Source organism: Rutidosis leptorrhynchoides, chromosome 5, assembly GCF_046630445.1.
Source record: "Rutidosis leptorrhynchoides isolate AG116_Rl617_1_P2 chromosome 5, CSIRO_AGI_Rlap_v1, whole genome shotgun sequence".
Lineage (NCBI taxonomy): Eukaryota > Viridiplantae > Streptophyta > Magnoliopsida > Asterales > Asteraceae > Rutidosis > Rutidosis leptorrhynchoides.
In genome coordinates, this window is record NC_092337.1 from 212571728 (window position 1) to 212590460 (window position 18733).

The following is an 18733-nucleotide window of genomic DNA, read 5'->3' on the forward strand; positions in this document are numbered from 1 at the left end:
AACTTTACAATCTGTCACACGAACATCAACGTCATACGCACCATAGATACCAAGGAGTACCAACAATAATGAACGATGAAGTATTAATTCGTAACTTCATTGAAGAAATATTCTACGAAGAATATGAGGTTTCTAAAAGTTTTAGAGATTATTTATTCTAGCTCAAACCGAAAATCAAATGAGTTTAATATCATATTGACTCATTAAATCCATAATTACCTCTGAAGAAAATATATATATTTATATATATTTTCATAAAGATTGTAATTAAAAATTCTTTCGTACAAACTATTAATGATGAAAATATTTTAACGGGTAGGTAATACCCGAGGAATATTTAGATTTCACATTAATAAGTTACACTGTACATTCTTCGAATCTGATTCAACAGTCATTTACTATCCTACTTACATCCACAGATATACGTATCCGTTCACCGCAGAATAACCATTTTCACTCAATTTCATATTGAATTTTGACTTATCAGAATCCAACAAGTGGCATAATGAAGAAAATATTGGACAAATTAAAATTTGTTAGAAACAGACAAAATTAACTATGAGAAATTTTGTTAAGAATCCACGCTAACTATTCCTAGCTAACTGTTCCTAGCTAACTATTAATTCCTTATTACATTTATTTATCGCAATTTAATTATCGCAATTTTATTTATTATCATTTAATTCCTGTTAGTTATTTTACACACTTTAAATATCGGGACACGTATACAAGGTTTTGACATATCATATCGACGCATCTATATATATTATTTGAAATCACCATAGACACTCTATATGCAGTAATGATCGAGTTCTCTATACAGGGTTGAGGTTGATTCTATAATAATATATATACTTTGAGTTGTAATCGAGTCCGAGACATGTACACGGGTCACGATACGTATTAATTAATTCGAATATTATATATTAAATTATATATGAATTATTGGACTGTTAACTGTGGACTATCGACTGTGGACTAATAACATTGGACAATTAAAATGAATTAAAATATTGATTATAACATATGAAACTAAATAATTCTCCAAGTTTGCCACTTGATTTCATCCTAAACCTCATTTGTATCTTGACGATTCCAATCTACATTCAAACCTTTCATGATTCTTGAAAACTCCTCAATCGAGAGGATGAACCAACCGCACTTCATCTACAGAAGGAAAGAATTATGCACATAGTTATGCACCTGAAAATTCTCAAAACCTAAGTAAACGTTTAACACATATCTATGCTAGCTCCTTTGGCATTGTTATTTCCGAAAATAACAATGCAATTCCTTTTCAAATTAGCAAATTTTGTCGCAGCTCAAGACAATTTCGACTTTTTGTTCGAAACAATCTTATTATAACTTTGATATATATGCGTGCTCTTTTATTGTTACCGGGGAATCTTTTATATTACATCATATTACCAGCAGACGTACCAGCAACCTCGTCGCTCTTTGGCTTAAATCTCTTCGACAAATCACTATATTTATCTATTGAAGTCTTATCATGTACTCATCCGAATCTTGTAACAAGAATTGCCATACCAATTACCGGGAATCAGCAAATCTGTATTGTGAATTTCGCAACGTTTCCACATCAACAGTTATATGTATCCATATAACATTTAGCTCTTAGAACTATGATCTTCCATTTTAAAATTCTGAAAAGCACCCAGTCTACAAATCAATAATTTAAATTCTGAAAAAGCCGAATACAGCAGCAAAAACTGTACACGACCTTAACAGTCGAAGGTATAAAGATAAAGAATAGTATGTTGACAAAGCTCAGAAAAGTTGGATCTGGAAAACGGATTGAGCAAACCATGAAGGAGACCGAAGATAAATACAAGAACCAAACCCTATATTCAAAGAATCCAGATGATTCTGCATCCGATGAAATCTTTAGAAAATATATTGCTCCGTACTCATGTTAAATCTTGTGGAATAATCTTTCTTCATCAACCACGAACTTAGAAATTCCAAAATATCATCATAAATATCTTCGATATTTCTGAAGATATCTTCATAAATATTCTCGTCTGAAATTATTCATCTCTTCGTGCTATCTATATTACATCATAAAGGAAACTACTTTAGTTTCTAAATTCCTTTAAAATTCGAGTTTAAATTATGAATGTTTTTGAAGTAGTGTTGGGAATTGATGCATGAGTTAGTATAATATAATGACACTTGATCAACGTGATTATATTACAGTAAGTCATGCTGAGTTCTAATGGTACGTGATGATTTACAGATTCATAACGTCATCATGTTCCATGTTACATAACTCTTTCATTCTGCTTAACTTCTGAACATATCAAGAAAGTATATTCTTGATAGTTCTGTTCTCAGTGATTCTGGTAATTTGACAAATTAAATCGTGCTATTACGTCCTTTCTTGTTTAGAACATGATGTTCATTCGAAACTCCATACTTAAGAATTTTGGACCATTACTCGCTTTACTAGAGGTCGAGAAGAGAATAAAAAGGCAAAGAGCTCCAAAATATAAGAGAAAATATAAAGCCCAACAACAACACCGAAATTACAAACCGTGGATATTAATACGAATAGCAATATAAGGACACGGTATAATTAAGAATAGTATCACCCTAAGGTAATAGTAGAAGTAAACACATTTTTCTGATGGAAGATTGAAAGGAAGGATGACAGAAATGATAATTAGGAAAATATCAAGGATTAGAATTGGATTAAGCATTTTTACAATCTCTTGAATTTGGGAATTGAGAATAGGAATGGTAAAAGTAATGGAACGGAAGAAGTTAATTTATAGTGAAATATTTAATAACGAAATCAAGGCAGATCTCCGCATTTAATTAAGAGAGATCCTAATTTCCTTAATTTTCGAAGAATCAAATCTTATTACGAAGATTTTCACTAAATCCCTTGAATTCCGGAATTCAACCAAGGCAACGTCAAAAGTTAAGATGCGCTCTATTTTCTAAATTCAAACCTGACTACGTCAAAAGTTAAAACAAATCCTTATTTCTCATTTCATTCTTTTGTGATAGCTTCATTCGTGCTCTTCGAATAATCGAATTTATCCATAATAAGCAATGATGATAAAACTCTATTTATCAACTCATATTCGTTATGAAAATATTTTTATTGTTAGCCATGACCACCTCACTCAAATTTCGGGACGAAATTTCTTTAACGGGTAGGTACTGTGACGACCCGGAAATTTTCGACCAAATTTAAACTTAATCTTTATATTATTTCGATACGATAAGCAAAGTATGTAATGTTGAGTCTAGAAAATTTTGGAACGATGTTCATATATTCAATTGACCTTCGACTGCTCTCGATGATTCACGAATAATTAATTATAAATAGATATGTGTGTATGTATATATAAATAATAATTCGAAATATAATTTAAAGTATTATATGTTGTTGTTATTAAAAATTAATAAAATAAAAATAGAATATTATAATATTTATTATTTAAAATATATCTCTATATATAAATAAAGTATATTAAAAATAAATATTAAATGATTGTAATACTCGTTTGATGTTTTGATTGATTTTAAGCAAGTTGAATTCAAACTTATGTAATTTTAAAATAAACGATGATACGAAAATGAGTTCTATAAATTTTAGGCTTATTAAAAATGTATTTAGGAGCTGTTTGTTAAATTTTAGAACTTTATATATTTTACCCAGAATTGAGAGGGACGTGTGATATAATTTTTATTTAGTAGATAATAATCAAAATTTATATCATAATGAACGAAATAAAGAAAGATAATTACTATAAAAATTTAATATTTTCTGAAGACTTTTAACCGTCACTGTTTAATAACGTAGCACGAAATACCAGTTCGTGAAAACACGGGTTCGAAAATGACAAACGGTGGCGGCTTCTCTTTTGACACGTTTTTTTATTTATTATATAATTATTATTATTATATTATATTATTATATTATATTATTAACAAATATCTAAAATTATACGGAGCACACCAAGTTTGACAACATTTGATAAATCATAAATAATGTAACTTGAAAAATTATAAAACATAAACATGCTGATTTGTATGATCGACCACTGTTTCCTTTCTTATATTTATACCTTACTCATGATGGTTATTTTATCATACAAACCATCACAAAATTTCTATAACCTTACTCTATTTAAGAATTCAACCTATGTATACAAGTAGTTTACAAACCAAACCAATTCACCCAAAACAAATTCATATTTCACAAACGAAGTCGATCTTATAGAAACAAAACAAGAGAGTCACGCTAAGAAGAAAACAAGTGTTCGTGTTTAGTTCAGTCATAACTCGGTTTCCTTTTGAAGGTATACTCAAATTATAAACTTGATTTCTAATAGGTATTTGACTTTATTTTACATCTAGTGTTCATATCTATAATCAAGACCGCCACTTACTGCTGCTAAGCCACTTCTACTCAAAACCTACTACAACCGCTGTATATTGTTGTTGTTTTGAACTACCCTACAAACCACTTCCATCGCCACCAATTTTCATTTGACTACAAAAGCCACTCACCATACAATAAACTATTAACCACCATCGTGAACAACCATGATAACTATCATCCTAACCGAATCCCGGCCACCTAGTACCATCTTTACATCACCAAAACTATTTTATCTTTTCTCATGTTTCGTTTCTGTGTTGCAAACAACCATTCGAACCGCTATCCGAAACAAGAACCATCAAGCTGTTATCCACCTCGGTTGTTTTACCATTTGATCAAACCCAGAATCACCATTATAACAGTAATCGTATATTTCGAGTTATAAACTAACAATCAAACTGTTTCGGTTGATTGATACTATTTTTGTCGGAGAACAATACCACTCATCATCACCTTCGATTCACTCTCCTAAACGATCTACCAACAAAACCCACTTGTGTTACATCGCTAATGATTACACTCTCTGAGAGCCTGCAATTATTGAACGAAGATAATGATGATGAGATGATACAGTAGGATGAAACAAGATTAGGGTTTAGTGATAACGATGATGTCGTGATGAATAGTGTAAGAGACGATGAATAGTGACGGCTGCTGCATATGCCCACTCCGGTTTTGTTATTTGTTGCTGCTACACTAAATCTTTCTGTTTTGAAAACCCCACAAGAACCCAAGAATGCATTATTTGCTTTTCTGCTGCTGCGTTTTTTTGATAAACAATCGCGAAGCAAGGGAAGAGATGATGAACAGTAACGTGTTGATTCTGTGATATTTATGATGTTCGATCATGATAATAACGATGAGTAGTGCAATAAACAGTCGTACGTATCTAAGGACGACGATAATGGATTGATTAATTGATGATGACAAAGCCGTTGTATGTGATGCCATCGTTTACAGCTCCTGCTTGGTGTCAGTTGTGGACCGAAGCACTCAAGGGTCTTATTGTTATTTTTTATTTTCACAGATCATGGGCTAACCTAGTAACGGGCCAAATGAATTTTTCTTTTTGGACTAGACAAGTTGGGCCTTAAAAACCTTTGTGATGTTGGGCAGAAATCTGGGTAAAAGAAATTTTGTATCAGATAAATTAGAAAAGAAACAATGGAGTGATGGTTAAGGGCGTTTGCGAGTGAGCGAGAGGTCGAGGGTTCGAGCCCGGGCAGCGGCTATATTTTTTTTAAAAGCTGTTTCTTCAAAGGTTGTGATCTTTTAATATCATCATCATTATTATTATTATTATTATTATTATTATTATTATTATTATTATTATTATTATTATTATTATTATTATTATTATCATTGTTATTATTAAGTTGTAATATTATTATTATTACTAGTATTACTACCTTTAAGTATTATAAATATTATTCATATTATTATTATCATTATCATGTTAGTATTTATAACCATTATTACTACATTTACCATTATTACTATTATTATGTTAAGTTATTATTATTAACTATATGATCATTATTATAAATATAACTTATGATATCATCATTATTATTACTAGTATTAACACTTAAAAATTTATTTGTATTATCAATACTAATAATATTATTATTAGTACTATTATTATTGTATTATTATTACTAGTATGATAATTAATATTGGAATTATTATTATTATTATTATTATGATCACAGTTACAAGTATCGTAATCATTAGTATCATTAATATTATTTTTATCATTACAAATATTATTTTTGTATTATTATAATTAATAGTTTCATCAAATAATTGATATATATATATATATACATGAAAATATATTTAATATACATAACTTAACTATATTAACATTTTTATATACAAAATGAATACATTTAACTAAATAATGATATATATATATATATATATATATATATATATATATATATATATATATATAAGTTATTAATATAAAAATTATGTCACTAATAATAATATATATAAATTTACTCGATTACGATTATGTATTAATGAATACACAAATGATATAGGTTCGTGAATCCGAGGCCAACCCTGCATTTGTTCAATGTCGTCATTTGTATTTTTATTATAAAATACAGTATTGTGAGTTTCATTCGCCTTTTTACCCTTTATATTTTTGGGTTGAGAATACATGCACAATTTTTATAAATGTTTTACGAAATAGACACAAGTAATCGAAATTACATTATATGGTTGAATGATCGAAGCCGAATATGCCCCTTTTTGCTTGGTAACCTAAGAATTACTAAACCGATCTACTAATTAACGCGAATCCTAAAGATAGATCTATTGGCCCTAACGAACCCCATCCAAAGTACCGGATGCTTTAGTACTTCGATGTTGTTTTATCATGTCTGAAGGATTTTCCGAAATGATAGGGGATATTCTTATATGCATCTTGTTAATGTCGGTTACCAGGTGTTCAATCTATATGAATGATTATTTTTGTCTCTATGCATGGGACGTATATTTATGAGAAATGGAAATGAAATTCTTGTGGTATATTAAATTGATGAAAATAATTATTTATGTTAAACTAATGAACTCACCAACCTTTTGGTTGACACTTGAAAGCATGTTTATTCTTAGGTATGAAAGAAATCTTCCGCTGTGCATTTGCTTATATTAGAGATATTACTTGGAGTCATTCATGACATATTTCAAAAGACGTTGCATTCGAGTCATCGAGTTCATTAAGATTATTATTAAGTCAATTATAGTTGGAGATATTATGAAATAGTATGCTTGCCGTCAACTTTCGATGTAAGGAAAGTTTGTCTTTTAAAAACGAATGCAATGTTTGTAAAATGTATCATATAGAGGTCAATTACCTCGCGATGTAACCAAATTTAATGTATTCGTCCAGATGGATTAGGATGGGTCATTTTAGTTCAGAGCTCTATAATCGATGCACAATCGCCAAGAATCATCTTTATTCTTTACTAGAATAAATGGACTAGAGAAAGGGCTTTGACTAACCCGAATAATTCCCAAGGTAAGCATATCTTCCACTTGCTTTTGAATTTTTTTTTATGGAGGTGAGGTTAACGATACGGTCGCACACAAACAGGCTTCTGATCCGAATAAAGATTAATTGCATGTTCAATTGATCGAACTGGGGGAAGGCCTTCTGGTTATCGAAACAGTGAGTCAAATTTGGCAAGAAGTGTATCCAGTGATGTTTGTTGACTAGGTAATAGCTTGGAAGTAGAAGAAAAGATGGTGGATAATTGATAAAGTTGACCTTGCAAAAGAGATTGCAAAGAAGTGTGGCTAACAAGTGGGGAGTTGATGCCCTGTAACTTGATTTGCTCTCCATGATCCCAAAATTTTATATGATGTGTCTACCAATTGAAACGAACATCACCCAACCTATATAACCAAACAATACTTAGGATAATATCCGGTGGCCCAATATCGTATACTAAAGCATAGACAAGACAATTTAATTTTCCAAATTGAAGAGTATTGTTGCGACACTGTGTCAATATTCCAATGTGATGTCCATCTCCCAAACGAATATTTATGTCATACCCCCAAAAGGGGCCGGGGTAAATATGACTTCACAATATCACAACACAAGTATATAAGCGAGAACGACTCTAAATGAGATATTTTATTAAATCAATAATTGAATTGCAGCGGAAACAAAATAATGTTTTACATGATAAACCCAAATGTAATTAATATTTGTAAATGCTAAGACATAAATATGTGGACTTCAATGCATCAGCTAGCAAGCAACATAGGGCAGCACATAAGCTAATCTTCACCTGAGACAAACATGCTTAAAAATGTCAACAGAATGGTTGAGTGAACATCATAGGTTTATACAATCAATAAGTTTAGACCACAAGATTTAATTCAAAACATCAAAATATCAATATGCCATGAGTTATAATATCGAGCTAAACATAAACCCCTGACACTGCGTATGTGTCGGTAATCATTATTATGTACCCCCTTGACGATCGGTCAATGGGTACAGACGTCACTCTCAATAGGCCTACTTACAATAATTAAGCTTGCAACATTTCAATTCCAGCAATTAACGATATTATGGTGGGGATTTGCATGTTAGAATACAAGTTAACAAAAGTCTCACGAAGTTGCATATCAAAAAGTTTAGTAATACAAGTTAACAAAAGTCTCACGAAGTTGCATATCAAAAAGTTTAGGCACTTGTGTCTAAATTGTAAATCATTTAAAATCAAGCATGTCTCTCACCCCAAGATTTATAAAATACATTAAAATATGTAAAAGCGGGGCTATGAGTTCACCTTAAATTAGCACGGCAAAATATGAAGATAATTCCACGAACGAAATGAACGAGAGTATATGACTAGGTCTTCAACCTAGAGATATATTGACTTAATCAGAAATTGTCCAAATGACAATGGAATTCCTAAGTAAACTTAGAGTGATTTTACAAGTGTTTGTGTGTCCACCATAATCAAGTTTAGACCTTGTACAATTTATGCAAACCTCGATTCTATCAAATAAGTCCGGAATGACCAGATGTATGTGACGACCCAGAAATTTCTGACCAAATTTAAACTTAATCTTTTAATATTTTTGACACGATAAGCAAAGTATGTTAGATTGAGTCTCAAAAATTTTGAACTGTTTACATGGATTCATTTGACTTTGACCATCTCCGACGATTCACGAACAACTATTTGTAAATAGATATGTAAATATATATATGTATATGTTATAACTTGAATACATTATTTAGAAATACTCGTTTTATTCTAGGCGAAGTTAATAACGAATATATATATATATATATATATATATATATATATATATATATATATATATATATATATATATATATATATATATATATATATATATATATATATATATATATATATATATATATATATATATATATATTAACGATTCTAAATTGAGGTATGTAATATGTATTATTCTATACATAGTTATTTATATAAATATTGTAACACAAGTAATTTAGGAATATAGATAAAATATAATATTTTATTACATGTAAATAATTATGTGTAAATACTAATTTATTCTATCAATATTATTATCATTATTATTAGTTATTATTAACATTAATAGTATTACAAATATTATTATTAATATTAGTAGTAATATTATTATTACTAAAATATTTAAAATTATTAAATTTTTGTTAATACTAATATAATACAACTTATTATTATCATTAATATTATTATTATTATCAATATAAGTAAAAACATTATTATTAATAATTACCATTATCCTTATTATTAATATTATTGTTATTATTATTTTAAAAGTATTAATATTAGTAATATATTATATTTATTAAAATTAAATAAATATAAAGATGTATAATTACGCTAATAAATCTCCTCCCTATCACCATCATCTATATTTTTATCTCTCTCTCCTGATTCGTTCTTCCTCTACCCATGATTATTTGTCGATCCCAATTGATTCACTACAAAACAAATCTTAATCTAATCTGCTTGTTACATCGATCATCCAATTTCACTTTATAAATCTCTGTTGATATCTGAAGAATAAACGGGAGTAAAGAGATATACCTGCAGTTTTGTTGTTTACGATTCAGTTTAGTCAAGAGTTAAGTTTCGAATCGATCATCAATAATTAATAATACAGAGTCCATTAGATTCATTTCATGAATCTACACGTAAAGTTTCAGGTATTAATTCAATGATTTGAAATCGAATTTTTGAGTCAAAGCTGTAGAATAAAAGTCAAACGGATTTGAAATCATCAAATTCGAATGTATGCTATTGATTCAGGTTGAAATAATGCCTTTTGAGTACTATAAATTTTATTTTATGAAGTTTACATGAAGGAATTAAAACCTGAAACACATCGAATTTCAATTTCAATAATTGATATTCATATTTCAAAAATCCCTCTGTTTATGTGTAATTCTTAATAAAATTGTAATGTTTGGATCAAAATATATATATATATTTATATATATCACAGTTCTTCTGGTTCGAGGATTAAGAATCGATTAGATGGCAATATCGATGGAAGTTTTCGGTTTGATGGCCTGCAGAATTAAAGTTTTTCTGCTCTTGTTCTTTTGTGAAATCATCCTACAAAACTTAATTAATTCACTGCTATTGTTTTCTTCTTTAGTTTTCGCTGCTACAGCTGTGCTGTATTCTTTTTCCTGTTTAACAGCTCGAGCACCAAAATAACCTAAATTTTTTTTACTCGACTAATACTGCTACTGCCGTTGGAGTTTTTAAATTCTGTTGAATATAATGAAAAATAATGATGAATGGTGTTAGATGATAGTTTAAATTATTACATGATGACGAGTTGTGATAATAATTTGCTGTTGTGTTCGATTAAAGCCCGGTTCATTAAATCACCCGCTCAGTTGCTACTCGAAAAGAACGATAACTATTAAACTACCATGAACAACCTACCATTCGATCACCTAAGCCTACTTCCTATTTTCTGTTTTGAACAAACCCCCAAAACCCATAAACTAGAAACCCTCAGTATTACTATTCACGAACCTGCAACTATTATGGTCATTGTGAGAAGATGATGAATAATGATGAACGATGATGAACGAGATCGATGTTATGATGTACATGGTATAATCTCTACTTTTATAATCATTGTTATTATGATTATTATGATTATTATTATTATTATTATTATTATTATTATTATTATTATTATTATTATTATTATTATTATTATTATTATTATTATTATTATTATTATTATTATTATTATTATTATTATTATTATTATTTTTATTATTAACATTATTATTTTGATTTATTTATTTATTATTATTATTATTAGTATTATTAAAATTATTGAAAGTATTGTCATTATTATTATTATTATTATTATTATTATTATTATTATTATTATTATTATTATTATTATTATTATTATTATTATTATTATTATTATTATTATTATTTTTACAAATGTTATCCATATAAAAAAATATATTACAAGCAAACTAATATTACATACTAATATGTTTTTAATATATTAACTAATATATTATTAATATAACGTTAACTAAATTATATATTATATATTTATTATAAGTATCATTATATAAAAAAAAAATATCTTAACTTTAATAAATTATGAAATATAAGTAAACTTAGTTGATTAAATGGGATATGCGTTAATATATATACAATTAATATAGGTTCGTGAATCCAAGGCCAACCCGGCATTGTTCAGTTCCGTCGTATGCATATTTTTACTACAAAATATCGTATGGTGAGTTCATTTGATTCCCTTTTACTCTTTACATTTTTGGGACTGAGAATACATGCACGGTTTTTACAACTGCTTTATTAAATGCTTTTGATATATATTCTGAACTGAGAATACATGAGATGCTTTTATAAATGTTTTACGAGATAGACACAAGCAAAACATTCCTCGAATGAATTATTATGCAGACAGAAGTTCTGTGGATTATTATTGAATTAGTTGGACGTTATAATTGCCACTAATTGTTGTGAATATTTCTCCTGATTATTATTGCTTGGTTACCTAAGAATTAGAATCGGGTATGGCCCTAATTCACGTGAATCCTAAAGGTAACTACCGGATTTAACACCCCCACCCAGAATGTTCACTAGACGGAAGAGCTAGTGGGCGTGGTGTTTAGTACTTCGAAGTGTATATGATTATTATACAGACGAGATGTTCTGTTTTGGAGATATTATTAATGCGCATTATATGTTAAGGTCGGTTACCAAGCCAAACTATGAAAGCAAAGTGAATGTTATGTATCGAGAGAATGATTTTTATACACAGGTTATGTGTATTGGTTTTTGTGCACGAGATATGTGTACGGTTACTAAGATTTATGAAAATGGTTTTGTACACGAGAAATGTGTACTGTATTTAAAAAATATCACATGTACATTACATGTGAGTATATGATTCGGGCCCATTTGTACCATGCACATTTAAATCTTGTGGTCTATCAAAATTACAAAATTTTATTATTTTATGATAAACTTATGAACTCACCAACCTTTTGGTTGACACTTTAAAGCATGTTTATTCTCAGGTATGAAAGAAATCTTCTATGCATTTGCTCATATTACATAGAGTCGTTCATGGCATATAGAGGTCAGAACCTCGCAATGGGACCAACTGTTGAAGACTTCGTCCAGATGGATTAGGACTGGTCATTTCAGTTGGTATCAGAGCGGTGGTCTTGCGAACCAGGTCTACATTAGTGTGTCTAACTGATAGTAGTTAGGATGCATTAGTGAGTCTGGACTTCGACCGTGTCTGCATGTCAAAAGTTTTGCTTATCATTTCGTGTCGAAAATCATCTACTTATCATCCTTAGAAAATTACCTGCTTATCATTCCTAGTCTAGACACATCTTACTGCATTGATTGCATGAATAGTGTATAGACAAAATTCATATCTTAGCGTATCTGATAATTCATATCCTAGCGTATCTGTTACTGTAGATTTGCTTGACATATGCCGCAAATTCCACCGTAATCTACGAAATCTTTTATTCTATATATATAAATATTCTATGTAATTAGAATACCATCCGATAGCCGAAAATCATTTCATATTGAAAAATCCTTTATTTGAAAGTACGGAATGGGACTCGTCACTAGTTCAAGTTCTTCGGAACCCGACAGCTATTCCGACATGGATGTTCACCTAAGCTCGGGAGGTAGCGTCACCAGAATGAATCAATCAATCAACCATCCCCAATTCATCTGATGGGTTCGTAGTCAACTTAATCAATGGAAACGAGAAGAAGGCGATCCTCTCCACCCACCAACCTGCACTCTTGGCAAAGAATCTGAAGCACTTACCGACAAACCAGTCCGAAACACCAATTTCACCATCATTTCCCGAATATCTCGCCATGATTATATATTATCTCAAAATTCGAAACCTTATTCATCTGCTCGTTCCGACCGACAATCATCCCGGAGTAATACAAGAAGTCAACGAACTTCGCACTCGAGTAATCAATTTGGAGAATATGGTGCAAAACGTACCAGCTTCAGCAACATCACCGGCATCAACAGTACCACCAACAACACAAGTTTCAACATCACATGCCCCAATATCTTATTCTGTACCTCGAGCATAATCATCGTTCTACGAATCATTCTACATTATTTATCTTCGTTCGACATGACGATTATATAATCTTTAATGTTTTAGAGATTATATATTCTTATTCTAACGGAAAATCAAATGAGTCTAATATCATATTGACTCATTAAATTCATGATTACATCTGAAGAAAACATATATGTAAGTATATTTTCATAAAGATTGTAATTAAAATTCTTTCGTACAAACTGTTAATGGTGAAAATATTTTAACGGGTAGATAATAACTGAGAAATATTTAAATTTCACATTAATAAGTTACACAGTACATTCTTTCAATCTGATTCAACAGTCATTTACTATTCTACTTACATCCACATATATACATATCCGTTCACCGCAGATTAATCATTTTCATTCATTTTCATTTGGATTTTGACCTTTCAGAATCTAACAGGTGGCATAATGAAGAAAACATTTGACAAAATAAAATTTGTTAGAAACAAACAAATTAACTATGAGAAATTTTGTTAAGAATCCACGCTAACAAAATCCTAGCTAACTGTTCCTAGCTAACTGTTAATTCTGTATTATTACATCTTAATTATCGCAATTTATTTATCGCAATTTATTTATAGCAATTTTCATTCTCCTAATTTTATTTATCGTCATTTAATTTCTGTATTTATTTTACGCACTTTAAATATCGGGACACGTATACAAGGTTTTGACATATCATATCGACGCATCTATATATATTATTTGGAATAACCATAGACACTCTATATGCAGTAATGATAGAGTTAGCTATACAGGGTTGAGGTTGATTCTATAATAATATATATACTTTGAGTTGTGATCGAGTCTGAGACATGTATATAATGGGTCACGACATGTATTAATTAATTCGAATATTATACATTAAACTATATATGAATTATTGAACTGTTAATTGTGGACTATCAACTGTGGACTACTAACATTGAACAATTAAAATGAATTAAAATATTGATTATAACATATGAAACTAAACATTTCTTCAATTTTCCACTTGATTTCATCCTAAACCTCATTTGTATCTTGACGATTACATTCCGCATTCAAACCTTTCATAATTCTTGAAAACACTTCAATCGATAGGATGAACCAACCGCACTTCATCTACGGAAGAAGAGATTGATGCATATAGTTATGCACCTGAAAACACTCGGAACCTGAGTAAACATTTAACACGTGTCTGTGCTAGCTCCTTTGGCATTTTTAATACCGAAAATAACATTGCAACTCTTTTTCAAATTAGCCAATTTTGTCACAGCTTCAGCAAATCCACTTCGACTTCCATTCAAATTAGCCTTACTATAACCTCGATATATAAGTTTGCATGTCGTCATCGTTATCGGGGAATCGTTTATATTCCACCACATTAGCAGTAAACTTACCAGCAACTTCAATAAATTTGGACTTTCCGAAAAATCATTATATTCATTGAAACCCCATCGTGTATTCATCTATACCCTGTAACAATAATTGCCATACCAATTATAGAGAATCAGCAATCAGTATTTCGAATCTCGTAGCATTTCTACATCAACAGTTATATGTATACATTTAACATTTATCTCCTAGAATTATGATCTTCAATTATGAAATTCTGAAAAGCACCCAGTCTACGATTCAGTACCTGGCGAAATCTTTAGCAAATACCTTGCTCCTGACTCTAAATCTTATGAACAAATCTTCTTCATCATCCATCAATATTAGAAATTCTAAGATATCATCGTATCCTTTATTGTAAATATCCTCAATATTTCTTAAGATATCTTCATATATATTCTTATCTAATATTAATTATCTCTTTGCGCTATCTGTGTTACATCATAAAAGAAACTATTTTTAGTTTCTAAATTCTAAAGCCTTCGAGATTAAAATATGAATGTTTTGAAGTAGTGTTGGGAACTGAAGCATGAGTTAGTATAATATAATGATACTTGATCAACGTGATTATATTACAGTAAGTCATGCTGAGTTTTTAATGGAACGTGATGATTCACAGATCATAACGTCATCATGTGCTATGTTACACGACCCTTACATTCTACCTAATCTCCAAACATATCAAGAACGTATTTTCTTGATAGTTCTATCTTTTCTCTTAAATTCTGATAATTTGACCAATCAAGATCGTGCTATTAAATTTCTCTCTTAGAACATTAGTCATGTTCCTTCGAAACGAAATTCTCGATCATTATTCATTTGACTTAAAGATTGAGAAGAGAAATCAAAAGTTTGAATTGAGAGAGAAAGAATAGAAGGTGTTAGCTGTGAAAATAAGGAAATGAAGAGAGTGGATTTATAATGGAAATATTCGACAGAGCAATCGAAATAGATTATCGCATTGAATCAAGGAGGATCCTAATTTCCTTAATTACCGAAGAATCAAATCTTGTATGGATTATGAAGATTCTCTTAAAATCCTTGAATTCTGAAATTCAACCCTGACTACGTCAAAAGTCAAGAAGAATCTTATTTTACTCAGTTCACTATTTTGTGATAGCTTCACTCGTACTATTTACACCATTGAATAGTTTTATCTATATTACTCAATAATGATAAAAATCGATTTATCAACTCATATTCATCATGAAAACATTCGTATTGTTAAACATGACGATCCCAATCAAATTTCAGGACGAAATTTCTTTAACGGGTAGGTACTGTGACGACCCGAAAATTTCTAACCAAATTTAAACTTAATCTTTTAATATTTTTGACACGATAAAAAAAGTATGTTAGATTGAGTCTCAAAAATTTTGAACTGTTTACATGGATTCATTTAACTTCGACCATCTCCGACGATTCACGAACAACTATTTGTAAATAGATATATAAATATATATATGTATATGTTATAACTTGAATACATTATTTAGAAATACTCGTTTTATTCTAGGCGAAGTTAATAACGAATATATATATAGATATTAACGATTCTAAATTGAGGTATGTAATATGTATTATTCTCTACATAGTTATTTATATAAATATTGTAACACAAGTAATTTAGGAATATAGAAAAAATATAATATTTTATTTCATGTAAATAATTATGTGTAAATACTAATTTATTCTATCAATATTATCATTATTATTAGTTATTATTAACATTAATAGTATTACAAATATTATTCTTAATATTAGTAGTAATTTTATTATTACTAAAATATTTAAAATTATTAAAAATTTTGTTAATACTATTATAATACAACTTTTTATTATCATTAATATTATTATTATAAATATAATTATAAACATTATTATTAATAATTACCATTATCCTTATTATTAGTATTATTGTTATTATTATTTTACAATTATTAATATTAATAATATATTATATTTATTAAAATTAAATAAATATAAAGATGTATAATTACACTAATAAATCTCCTCCCTATCACCATCATCTATATTTTTATCTCTCTCTCCTGATTCGTTCTTCCTCTACCCGTGATTATTTATCGATCCCAATTGATTCACTACAAAACAACTCTCAATCTAATCTGTTTGTTACATCGATCATCTAATTTCACTTTATAAATCTCTGTTGATATCTGAAGAATAAACGGGAGTAAAGAGATATACCTGCAGTTTTGCTGTTTACGATTCTATTTAGTCAAGAGTTAAGTTTCAAATCGATCATCAATAGTTACTAATACAGAGTCCATTAGATTCATTTCATGAATCTACACGTAAAGTTTCAGGTATTAATTCAATGATTTGAAATCGAATTTTTGAGTCAAAGCTGTAGAATAAAAAGTCAAACGAATTTGAAATCATCAAATTCGAACGTATGCTATTGATTCAGGTTGAAATAATGCCTATTGAGTACTATAAATTTGATTTTATGAAGTTTGCATGAAGGAATTAAAACCTGAAACACATTTAATTTCAATTTCAATAATTGATATTCATATTGCAAAAACCCCTCTGTTTATTTGTAATTCTTAATAAAATTGTAATGTTTGGATCAAAATATATATATTTATATATATCACAGTTCTTCTTGTTCGAGGATTAAGAATCGATTAGATGGCCATATCGATGGAAGTTTTCGGTTTGATGGCCTGCAGAATTGAAGTTTTTCTGCTCTTGTTCTTTTGTGAAATCATCCTACAAAACTCAATTAATTCACTGCTATTGTTTTCTTCTTTAGTTTTCACTGCTACAGCTGTGCTGTATTCTTTTTCCTATTTAACAGCTCGAGCACCAAAATAACCTAAATTTTTTTTTACTCGACTAATACTGCTACTGCCGTTGGAGTTTTCAAATTCTGTTGAATATAATGAAGAATAATGATGAATGGTGTTAGATGATAGTTTAAATTATTACATGATGACGAGTTGTGATAATAATTTGCTGTTGTGTTCGATTAAAGCCCAGTTCATTAAACCACCCATTCAGTTGCTACTCGAAAAGAACGATAACTATTAAACTACCATGAACAACCTACCATTCGATCACCTAAGCCTACTTCCTATTTTCTGTTTCGAACAAACCCCCAAAACCCATAAACTAGAAACCCTCAGTATTGCTATTCACGAACCTGCAACTATTATGGTCATTGTGAGAAGATGATGAATAATGATGCACGATGATGAACGGGATCGATGTTATGATGTACATGGTATAATCTCTATTATTATTATTATTATTATTATTATTATTATTATTATTATTATTATTATTATTATTATTATTATTATTATTATTATTTTTATTATTAACATTATTATTATGATTTTATTTATTTATTAGTATTATTAAAATTATTGAAAGTATTGTCATTATTATTATTATTATTTTTTTTACAAATGTTATCCATATAAAAAATATATTACAAGCAAACTAATATTACATACTAATATGCTTTTAATATATTAACTAATATATTATTAATATAACGTTAACTAAATTATATATTATATATTTATTATAAGTATAATTATATTAAAAAATATATTAACTTTAATAAATTATGAAATATAAGTAAACTTAGTTGATTAAATGGGATATGCGTTAATATATATACAATTAATATAGGTTCGTGAATCCAAGGCCAACCCTGCATTGTTCAGTTCCGTCGTATGCATATTTTTACTACAAAATATCGTATGGTGAG